This window comes from Geotrypetes seraphini, chromosome 8 (genome assembly GCF_902459505.1).
Source record: "Geotrypetes seraphini chromosome 8, aGeoSer1.1, whole genome shotgun sequence".
Classification (NCBI taxonomy): domain Eukaryota; kingdom Metazoa; phylum Chordata; class Amphibia; order Gymnophiona; family Dermophiidae; genus Geotrypetes; species Geotrypetes seraphini.
The window spans coordinates 41,499,623-41,511,664 of NC_047091.1; the positions used below are offsets into that span (position 1 = coordinate 41,499,623).

Here is a 12,042-nt window from a genome sequence, read left to right on the forward strand (position 1 = left end):
GGGGCAGAGGCTGGCAGCTCAGGCTGTGTGGTCAGCAAGGGCATTGCCGCGTGAGACGAGATCAGTGACACAACGGTGGGCTCAACAGTGTATAACCACAATATGGGAGGGCAATTTGATGGCCTTGAGGAGGTCAAGAATGAGGGGAGCATGATGGATCAGGCGGCCAGAGGCTGTAATAAAACCTCAGTATTTCCAGATGGAAAGCATATTTGGAGTCAGTGTAGATGTTGCAAGACTAAAGAGGCAGAATATCGCAGGGCAGAAGTGAGGGCATACAGCTCAGCTGCTTGGGCGGAAGGGCCAGAGAGCAGAGGGCCCATGAGTAAAGGGGAAGTGGCAGAGACTACTGCATAACCAGCGATACGGGTACCAGAAGGGGTGACAGACGAACTGCCATCTGTGAAAAGAGTGAGATCAGGGTCCCGAAGTGGGATATCAGTGAGATCAGGAGGGGAAGAATAAACTAAGTCAACGGTGTCAAGGCAGTTGTGCATGACCGGCTGGGAGGAGATGGGAAGGAGAGTGGAGGGGTCAAGGAGTGAAGAGACAACAAGAGAAACCTGAGGGTTTTCACAAAGAAAGGCTTGGTATTTAAGGAGGCGCTTGTTCGTGAGCCATAGGGAGCCTTTATGTTGTGGAAGAAAGGTCACATAATGCAGAACAAAGAGGTCAATAAGCTGGCCGAAAGTGAGTTTGTTAGCGTGCTGTAAAAGATCTGAGACGGCAGCAATTGCCCAAAGGCAGGGAGGCCACCTGGCAGAAGGCCAAGGGCAGGAGCCCAAGTCAGAAATTTTTGGAGGCAGCGGATAGCCCGATCCTGGAGTTGGGTCCAGAGAAAAGGGGCTGAATCCGCGCCTTTGGTAGAATCATACAGAAGGCGGACAATGGTAGAAAAATCAGGAATCCAGATGTGACAGTATCCTGCAATACTGAAGAAGGTGCGCAGAGCTTTGCGGTTATCAGGGACAGGGAGACTACAGACGGCCTGGACCTGGGTGTGAGGAAAGGACCGAGTACCCTGGGAGATTTGAAAGCCAAGGTAGGTGACATGAGGAAGACATACTTGAAATCAGTGTAAATATGACCACAGGAACATTTAAAAGGCAGGCCCACTATCTACTGTCTACTAGCTCATAAAAATTGTTCTCAATCCCTATTCTGTATCAGGTTCCTACCCCAAAGAGCTAACTTGTAAAAATTAAGTAAAATTCAGCTCTGAGTCCACCCACTAAGCAGGGTAGTTTGACACAAGCGCTCTCTAAAGCGGCAGTCCCTTTACTATCATCTGACTGGCAAAAATATTTACTTCCATACAAAAGCATTCCTAAAAATTACATTCTTATACCTAAAAGTTACATTCTTATACTAAGCTTACATGATTTATAAAAAGAAATACAAAACAAAGATTGGAATATACAGTAAAACTTTGGGTTGCAAATAACTTAGTTTGCAAGTGTTCTACAAGACAAGCAAAACATTTTATTAAATTTTAACTTGCTATACCAGCAACGTCTTGCAATACAAGTACATACAGTATACAAGCATCACATTATCACAACTGAGCTAATGGTTCCTCTCTCTATGACGCTGCAGGAGTACAGTGACTGTTCCAAACGAGCAAGGGCTTGCAATACAAGTATGTATATTTTTGTACACGAGTGCCCTGGACTCCAAGCATGCTTCTGGAACAAAATATGCTCGCAAACCAAGGTTTTACTGTACTCACAAAAGATAATCCATACACACAACTTTAAACCTTTTTTTTTTTTTTTACAATCAACATACGTCTCAGTAGAGACTTTTTTTAGCATGGAATATAAGTTCCAGAAATCATATTTTTTTTGTTTATATTCATTTCTGAATATACATAAACATTTTAAACAAGCTAGAAAGACACAAAGGGAACTATATAGGACAAAAAATGAATGAGGAATACATACCCTGGGGGTCCTATAAAGGTGAGTATGTGGGAAACTAAAATAATATTGAAATTAAAATTTCAGAAGTTAAAACCATATATAAAATTTTATACTACTGCCAAGTTTAAAATTAAACATATTAGCAAAGCCATATAGAATGTTTTTAAAAAGCTATGTAGCAAAGCTTTATAGGACCCCCAGGGTATGTATTCCTCATTCATTTTTTGTCCTATATAGTTCCCTTTGTGTCTTTCTAGCTTGTTTAAACACAAGTATTCACTGATCATTTGTTTAGCATGGTCTTCGCATGTCCACCATTTTTATAATACAATTAAGTTTTTCACTTCACTCTGCATTTTGCATAGATACAAATATTTTCTGTTTTCACATTTTTATGACATTTATCACCTTTTTCACCAACTCATTTTTATTAGTGCCATTTACATCACTGTGTCCTTTATCAAATGTCTTTCATACTCTTTGCATGTCAGATATCATTCATAGTTTCACATTTTATCACCACTACTATTCATAACTTACATGCATTCTTAATGTACCCCTCATTTTTTATAGGACTCCTGAAGAAGACTTTTTGTCGAAACGCGGACCGTGTTGGGTCCTGTATCCCTAGCGGACTAGGTCCTTTAAGGCTCTTATGTGGATGATTTACTTTTATGTGGATGGAATTATTTTATGTGGATCTAGCAATCTCACAAAAGAATATGAGCCGTCTCCAAATAATGCAAAATGCTGCGGTCAGACTTATCTTCGGGCTGAAGAAATTCGACCACGTGACGCCCTACTATCGGCAGCTGCACTGGCTACCAACGGAAGCCCGAGTAAGGTTTAAATTTGCCTGCCTCTGCTTCAAAGTACTATACGGCCTTACACCCAAGTACATAACGGACCTTTTCTCATTTTCTAATAACAAACTCAAGAGAAACACACACTCAAAATTCATCTCCCCTCCAGTTAGAGGCTGCCAAATGAAAAAACACCACGAACACCTTCTCTCTCACCAAGCAGCCCTATGGGGCAAAGACCTAGACCAACTGCTCTCGCCCACTACTTACGGGGAATTTAGGAAACGCCTAAAAACATACCTGTTCCAGAAATACCTAAACAATTGACCCGCTCTCCCCTCCCTATTCCACCAGAACTTACAGCACTGTTATATATATATTCTGTTATCTTCATCTTATCGTAATTTTACGTTGCTATTTATTCCCAACAGATCCTGTCGGACATTACCTACTAAAATGTACATCCTATATTTTTGCTCAGCAAATTGTAATTCTATACTATTGCCTTTTAAGATCTCTGCTCTCTATATTTCCTCTGAATATCTGCTTATTGTATTTCGCTGAATGTCCAGCTCTCTTTATTGTAAACCGCCTAGAAGTCGCAAGATTGTGGCGGTATAGAAGAATAAAGTTATTATTATTATTATTTTAGTGTACCTTTGGAACTTTGACACTTTCAAATAAAGTCCATTTGGGAACATCGTCACTCCACAGAGTTTTTTTGGTTTTCTCTGGATTTTCTTCTTTGTGGATATTTTGGGGTCAATTCCTTTTGTTTTATACTTGATCCATTCCCATTCCTTTGGAAGGAAGAGGGAATAAAATACTTAGGTATAATGATTCAAAAAACATTGGCAGATACTATTACGGTAAATGAAAAATCTTTATTATTGAAGGTCAAAGAAATGTGTGAGCAATGGAATCCATTACATCTTTCTTGGTGTAAGAGATTCCAAACCATCAAAATGATGATCTCGCCTGTAGTTTGTTACCAAATGAGTATGTTACCAATCTTTTTTCAGTTATCTTTTTATAAAAATGTAAATGTGATTCTTTCAAAATTTCTGTGGCTTGGTAAAACTCATAGAATAGCCTTGGTATCTTTGCAAAAATCTCAACCGATGGGAGACGTAAATTTCCCAGATTTTTACAGATATCATCAAGCTTTTATCTTGCTCAGGGTATGTTGGATCCTTCCTGAACTCATGGAGAAACTGCCAGATTGGCTGATTCTTGAAAGTCATCTTATGGCCCCACTTCATCTTAGCCATATATTGAGTATCAAACTTCCTAGATTATATAAGGACAATATTATTTTTCATTCAACTTGAACTACATTAAAATTTTTTGATTCTTTAACTCCTATTCTGATACAACAAACTAATTGTCAATTCCTATGGTTGAACTCCAAGATACAAATCGACGAGTCTAAAATTCTTTGGAAACATTGGTTGCAGGCAGATATACGTACTCTAAATGATGTAATTTTGAATGGAAAAATGGTATCTTTAGCACAGTTAGAACAATCATTTGATATTTCAAAATCTCAAGGTTATAAATGTTGAAATAGGCTATTCAGAAAGGGTTCCCTGACTGGCGTAATTTAAAAAGTCAGTATAGTTTGCCTGGTCTGTGTTTCCAGACAGATTTTCAAGGGCATCAGGCCGCCAATTGGTATAAATTAATATCTGATTATTTGGCGAAACATCCAAAAACATGTTTGAGAGACATTTGGAGCATAGAAACAAAATAGAGTATTTCTGCTATGCAATGGCCATGGATTTGGACTTGGAGAATAAGATGTACAGCATCAGCATCTATAAGACAAACTTAGGGCTCCTTTTACTAAGGTATATTAGGACCTTAACGCGTGGAATAGCGCGTGCTAAATTGCCCCGCGCGCTAGACCTTAACACCAGCATTGAGCTGGCATTATTCTAGAAGCATAGCGCGTGGTTTAGTGTGCGGTAATTATATGCGTGTGCTAAAAACACTAGCGCACCTTAGTAAAAGGAGCCCTTAGTTTTTTTTTTTGTTATATAGAATATTTTGGACCCCTGTTTGTTTACAAAAATTGGATAACTCAATCTAATAGATGCTGGCACTGTCAACTTGAAGTAGGGACACTGGATCATTTTTTATTCTATTGCCTGTTGATACTCAATTTCTGGAAATCAATTGGGGGGAAAATTAATTTAATATTAGGGGCGTCTATTCCATTGTCATATGACGTGGTTTTATTTGGGACATTCTTAAAGCTTAATAGTCCAGTTGACAAATATAAAAATAGACTTCTTATTATGACTGAGGTGGCCATGCAATTAATAACTAGAAATTGGAAAAATTGGGATAGGTTGAACTTTTCTTTTTGGTGGGAAACACTTTGTATATACTATAAACAGAACAATCTGGGACTGGTAAGATGTTCAAAGAGATTTGGAGTCCATTGGAGGCATTCGTCAAGCAACGGAATGATTAATTCCTTTGTTTTGGGATTTAATTAGATTTCCACACACATCCAGGAAGGGAGGGAGGGAAGGGTGGGAGGAAGGGGATAGGGTAATTTATTTCAGTTGTTTGCAAGAATGTAAGTGCTGTTATTTGATATTTTTGAATGTATAATTGTTGCATTTTATATATGCTTTGAAAATCAATACAGATTTACAAAAAATATGTGAACATTTTTTAAGAAAGAACTGAATATTTAATGGGGTGTCCTAATTTTTTCACATGACTGTATAAGAAATGACATTTTGTTTCTTTTTCAGTGAGTTTGTTCATCTTTTGTTCTTTTTTTTAATATTCAAATTTTTATTAGTTTTCAACATAAAACAGCAAATAGCACATACACTGCAAATTGAGCCACCCATGTTTGTCCTTCACGGTGGCCCCACAGAATATATGCAAACAACCCTCCCCCCAAACACAAACTCTACATATTCAGCAAATAACTAAGGGCTCTAAGAGGCATATTGTCCCACACAGGAGATCAAATTTGTGTAAATTGCCGCCATGCAGCAGGCGATGCCCGCTTAACATCCAAGCGCTCCATACCGAGCAAGACATACACTTCATTTTTCCATTCTGTCAATGACAGGTGCCCAGGTTGTCTCCAGTTTATTAAAATACATTTGTGTGCCAAAAGAAACACTCTCTCAAATGATTGTTGGCCTTGCTCATACCCAAAGAAAGAAAGTTGGAAAACAATAAGAAGTCAGCTTGGCAAGGCAAATGTTTATATGTAATTATCCCAGGACAAGCAGGTAGCATATTCTCACATATGGGTAACGTCATCCACAGAGCCCCAGTATGGACAGCTTTAAAAGTGCATCGCCACTTTAAGAACTTAAGAAAGTTTGCGAACTGTTCACACCACGCATGCACGAGCGTCTTCCTGCCCAACACAGGCTTGTGGCTTCCCGGTTCTTAGTTTTCCGTAGAGCTAAGAAGCTGTGTTTCTGAACGTTATTCAGTTTTTTACCATAGACTTCCAGTTCACGTGGGTGGGGGGGGGGGAGCAGTGGCGGGGAACAGCAGTGGCGGGGGTGGGGGCACTAGACTACCAGGCTTTTTGGGGGCTACAAGGAATTGGGGCTGGTGGCAGGTCTGAGCTGAGCCAATCGGTGCTCAGGCACTGACAGGAAAGTAAAGCTGCGACATCTCAGACCCTGTTGGTAAATAGCAACCCCGATTCCTCATAAACGGAGGGGCGTTCCTTTTTAAGAACATAAGAATTGCCAACTCCGGATCAGACCTTAGGTCCATCAAGTCCGGCAATCTGCACAAGCGGAGGCCTCGCCAGGTGTACCCTGGCATAGATTTAGTCCCCATATCACTCTATACCACTCATAAGGAGATGTGCATCTAGTTTACCCTTAAATCCTAGAATGATGGATTCCACAATTACCCCCTCTGGGAGAGCATTCCAGGTGTCCACCACTCGCTGCGTGAAACAGAATTTCCTAATATTTGTCCTAGACTTGTCCCCCCTCAGCTTTAGTCCATGCCCTCTTGTCCGTGTCACATTGGACATTGTAAATAACTGTTTTTCCTGCTCTATTTTGTCGATTCCTTTCAGTATTTTGAAAGTCTCAATCATATCCCCTCGCAGTCTCCTCTTCCCAAGGGAGAACAGCCCCAGTCTCCTAAGTTGTTCTTTGTAATCCAGGTTCTTCACACCTTTTACTAGCTTCGTTGCTCATCTCTGCACCCTCTCCAGCAGTTTTATATCCTTCTTTATGTATGGAGACCAATGCTGGATGCAGTATTCCAAGTGTGGTCTGACCATCGCTCTATAAAGTGGCATTATAACTTTCTCCGATCTACTTGTGATTCCCTTCTTTATCATGCCTAGCATTCTGTCTGCTTTTTTTGCCGCCACCGCATATTGCGCTGACGGTTTCAGGGTCCTATCTATCAGTGCGCCCAGGTCCCTTTGTTGTTCAGTTTTTCCCAGAGTTTCACATTACAGTCTAAACTAGAGAGTTGCATGGGGACAGAAATCCCACCCTTCCCCGCCAGGATCCTCTCCGTCCCCACCAGGATCCTCTCTGTTCCCACCCATCCCCGCCCGTCCCCATAAAAAGCAGCAATTACTTCTGACAGGTTCATCAATTCCATTTTATTTTGTGTTTGCGCTGCTGTTTTCCTTGTGGAATCTCTTTGGTGGAACCCTTTTTTTGTTTTCTGTTCATGTAATTAACTTATAAACCCCCTCTTTTACTAAGGCTGACGTGTCCATTATATTATATGGACGAACCCTGTTTCCAAAGCCTTCCATCTACATGGGAGTCCCGTTGGCCAGAGGGGGGTCCCCGTGGGAGTCCCGTGGGTTAGGGGGGGAGTCCCGCGGGACCCCTGCGATCCCCGTTTCCATGTAGACCTCTATTCTATACTTGTGTTCCCTATTCTTTCTGCCTAAATGCATCACTTTGCATTTTTCCACATTAAACTTCATCTGCCATTTCTCTGCCCATTTCTCCAATCGACTCAAGTCGCTCTGGAGTTCCTCTCTATCCTTCTGCGATCTGATTGCTAGGCATAGCTTTGTGTCGTCTGCAAACTTGATGATTTCACTGGATGTTTCCTCTTCTAGGTCATTGATGAAAATATTAAATAATATGGGCCCAAGTAACCACATAATTCACCCCATTCTTATCTCCTAAAGACTTCTACTTCCAGTTGGTAACTCTTTACCCAACTTTTTTTTTTTTTTATTACCTTAAAAATTTTATATCGCTTATTCTATTCTTTCAAATTTTGAATGCAATTCTTATTTTTAGTTTGAATGTAATCCGCCTTGAACCGCAAGGTAATGGCGGAATAGAAATCACTAATGTAATGTAATGTAATGTACTGAGCCCTGGAGTACACCGCTAGTCACTTTCTCCCAGTCAGAGAAATTCCCATTTATGCCCACTCTCTGCTTTCTGTTCTCCAGCCATTTGCCTATCCATCTTAGTATATCTCCCTCTATTCCATGGCTTTGTAGTTTCCTGAGAAGTCTTTCATGTGGAACCTTGTCGAACGCTTTCTGGAAGTCCAAGTATATAATATCCACCGGTTCTCCACCATCAATTTGTCTGTTCACTGTCTCAAAAAATTGAAGTAAATTCGTCAAACATGATTTCCCTTTCCTGAATCCATGTTGACTGGCTCTCATCAGGTCGTGTGTGTCTAAGTGCTGGACTATGCTATCTTTAATCAGCGCTTCAACCATCTTTCCAGGGACAGACGTGAGGCTCACAGGTCTGTAGTTTCCTGGCCCTCCTTGCGATCTTTTTAAATATCGGCATGACGTTCGCTATCTTCCAGTCGTCCGGTATCTGCCCTGTTCTAATCGACAGGTTGGCAAGTTTTTGCAGTAGTTCTCCAATTTCAACTTTCAGTTCTTTTAAGACTCTCGGGTGAATTCCGTCCGGTCCAGGAGATTTGTCACTTTTAAGTTTGTCGATCTGGTGGTAAATCTGGTCCAAGTCCATTTCTACTGTGGTGAGGCTGTCCTCTACGACTCCCTTGAACACTTTCACTGTTTCAGGTATTGTTGCGGTGTCCTCCTTTGTAAAGACAGACGCAAAGAAGGAATTCAGTCTGTCTGCAATTTGTTTGTCATCCTTGATGCACCCTTTTCCTCCCAGGTCGTCCAGCTGTCCCACTGCCTCTTATGCGGGTTTTTTCCCTTTTACCTATCTAAAGAAGGGCTTGCAATTTTTGGCCTCTTACGCTATTTTCTCCTCGTAGTTCTTTTTGGCAACCTTCACCGCCATATGACATTTCTTCTGATCTTCTTTGTGTTTGTTCCAAGCTTCGGTTGTTTTCGTGCGTTTCCACATTTTAAAGGAGTCCTTTTTTTCTTTTATGGCTTCCTTCACCTCTCTGGTAAGCCATGCCGGCTCTCCTTTGCCTTTAGTTTTCTTTACTTTGGAAATCCGCGGAATGTAAAGGCTTTGTGCTTCCGTGATAGTATTTTTCAGTAGGGACCATGCATGATCTGCCGTTTTGACTTTGCCTATCTTTTTCTTGATTCGTTGTTCCACCATGGCTCTCATGCTATCGTATCTTCCCTTTTTAAAGTTGTGGTTGAGGTTTTGGTACCTTTCCCCTTCCCAACATCAGGTTTGAAGTTGATCATGTTCTGATCGCTTATCCCCAGGGGGACAGTGACTTCTACCTCCTTTGCCGGTCCGTAATGCCATTTAGGACCAAGTCTAAGGTGACGTTTCCTCTCGTCAGCTCTCCTACCATTTGTTCCAGGAAGCAGTCCCCTAGCACTTCCAGGAACTTTGCCTCCTTGCCACTGTTAGAGGTTCCCAGGTCCCGGAGAGGTCATTTTGCTTTTAATGACCTTGTTAGACTACAGTTTTAATATTAATGACCTCATTATACTACATTTGCATAGTACAATTAGAGGCTGCTAGAATGCACAGAAAAAACCACAGTAAGCCATTTTAATAATCGGGCGGTAAAATTTGTGCATTTAATAATGATTTAGCACCATTGTTAAATGCATGGTGACTTTAGAGAATTGGCTTCTTAATCTGTAATCACTGGAGCTTTAACAGATGAGTTGGCATATAGTGGGTTTATTTTTTTTAAAAAATCTTATATTCTGTCTGAATATTAAGTTGATATGAATGCATACCTTTAGATTTCCTGCTCAGTATGAAATGTTTGTGCTTTATAATATGAAAGCAGGGAGCACCACATGCAAATATGGCCCTAGGGGTTGTGAAGGAATTGATCTGAACTTCTAAGGTTTGTATGTGCAGATGGTAGAGCACCTCATAGAGCCTTTCTAGATGTGAAACTGCTATTGTATTTCAGTGTGTGAGTTCTAGGTAAATGGTGTCTGAGGCCCTGGGAAGGCGGAGTAGGAATGATGAAGGATGGAGATAAAAACTTTGAAATGTGCAATGAATCAGCTTAGGTTTACCCATCCCTCATACTTCCTATCTGTAGGGGAGGAACTGACCAAGGTGGAGTGAAAGGGAACCCAATGCATGGTTAAATTAGTAGGGAATTAGGTCAAGAGGAAGTACAAAAGGAACCTAATGCATGGATCGTGTTTGACGAACTTGCTGCACTTCTTTGAGGGAGTAAACAGACAGATAGACAAGGGCGACCCGGTCGACATTGTATATCTGGATTTTCAGAAGGCATTTGACAAGGTTCCACATGAACGACTACTTCGGAAAATTGCAAGCCATGTAATCGAGAATGAAATACTCGCGTGGATTAAAAACTGGCTGGAACATTGGAAACAGAGAGGGGGGGGTAAATGGGCAATACTCGGACTGGAAGAGTGTCACCAGTGGGGTGCCTTGGGGCATTGGACATTGATACGATGAGTGAGGTGATTAAATTTGCGGATGAAACGAAGTTATTCAGAGTAGTGAAGAGACAGGGGGATTGCGAAGCTCTGCAACGTGACATCATCAGGTTCGAGGAATGGACATCAACATGGCAGATGAGGTTCAACGTGGATAAGTTTAAAGTGATGCATGTAGGTAACAAAAATCTCATGCACGAATACAGGATGTCTGGGGTAGTACTTGGAGAGACCTTCCAGGAAAGAGACTTGGGAGTTCTGATTGACAAGTCGTTGAAGCCATCCACGCAATGTGTGGCGCAAAAAGGGCAAACAGAATGCAAGGAATGATAAAGAAGAGATCACGAACAGATTGGAGAAGGTTATCATGCCGCTGTACTGGGCCATGGTGCGCCCTCACCTGGAGTACTGCGTCCAGCACTAGTTGCCATACATGAAGAAGGACACGGTACTACTCGAAAAGGTCCAGAGAAGAGCAACTAAGATGATTAAGGGGCTGGAGGAGTTGCCATACTGTGAAAGATTAGAGAAACTGGGCCTGTTCGCCCTCGAACAGAGGAGATTGAGAGGGGACATGATCGAAACATTGAAGATACTGAAGGGAATAGACTTAGTAGATAAGGACAGGTTGTTCACCCTCTCCAAAGTAGGGAGAACGAGAGGGCACTCTCTAAAATTGAAAGGGGATAGATTCCGTACGAACATAAGGAAGTTCTTTTTCACCCAGAGAGTGGTAGAAAACTGGAACGCTCTTCCGGAGTCTGTCATGGGGGAAAACACCCTCCAGGGATTCAAGACAAAGTTAGACAAGTTCCTGCTGAATCGGAACATATGCAGGTAGTGTTAGTCTCAGATAGGGTGCTGGTCTTTGACCAGAGGGCCTCCGCGTGAGTGGACTGCTGGGCATGATGGACTACTGGTCTGACCGAGCAGCGACAATTCTTATGTTCTTATTTTCTTAACCTAATGCATGAAGAAATTAGTCATAAGTTAGGTCAAGAGGAAGTACAAAGCGGAAGAGTATAAGAATGGGGGTGGGTGGGGGTATATTAAGCATCCTTCCAGTGCAAAAGGTGAGACATACTAGAGAGCTGAGTTATTTAGATTTTTATCCCTCCTCCCAAAAGCTCAGAACGGGTTATAAGACGACATTCACAGTGTAAGATAAGGACATGATGTTACAGATAGTTATCTACATAAGGACATAAGGTTACAGACAGTAGTCTATAAAAGGAGTTTGTCTGCATAGCATCATTAGTGGAAAAGGAAGGTCTTCACTGCTCTTCGTAAGGCCATCAGTGAGTCCAGTGACCTGGTCTGAGTAGGTAATTGGTTCCATAGTCATGGAAGAAAATGGCTGTAGGAATGTATGCTTGCTGTTTCCATTTGAGAGATCTTCCTCATACCCGCATGCTGCAGAAGGAATTGATTCTGAATTTTTCACTGTCTCTAGAGTACTTCACAGTGCAGTTTATTGTCCTCTACAGTT

General features: G+C 41.5%; 1 protein-coding gene across 10 annotated transcripts in view; it reads left to right on the forward strand.

Annotated features, from left to right (window-relative positions):
- Nucleotides 1-12,042, forward strand: part of BHMG1 (basic helix-loop-helix and HMG-box containing 1) — a 484,779-nt gene that overhangs the window by 178,230 nt on the left and 294,507 nt on the right. The gene's annotated exons all lie outside the window — the stretch shown is intronic.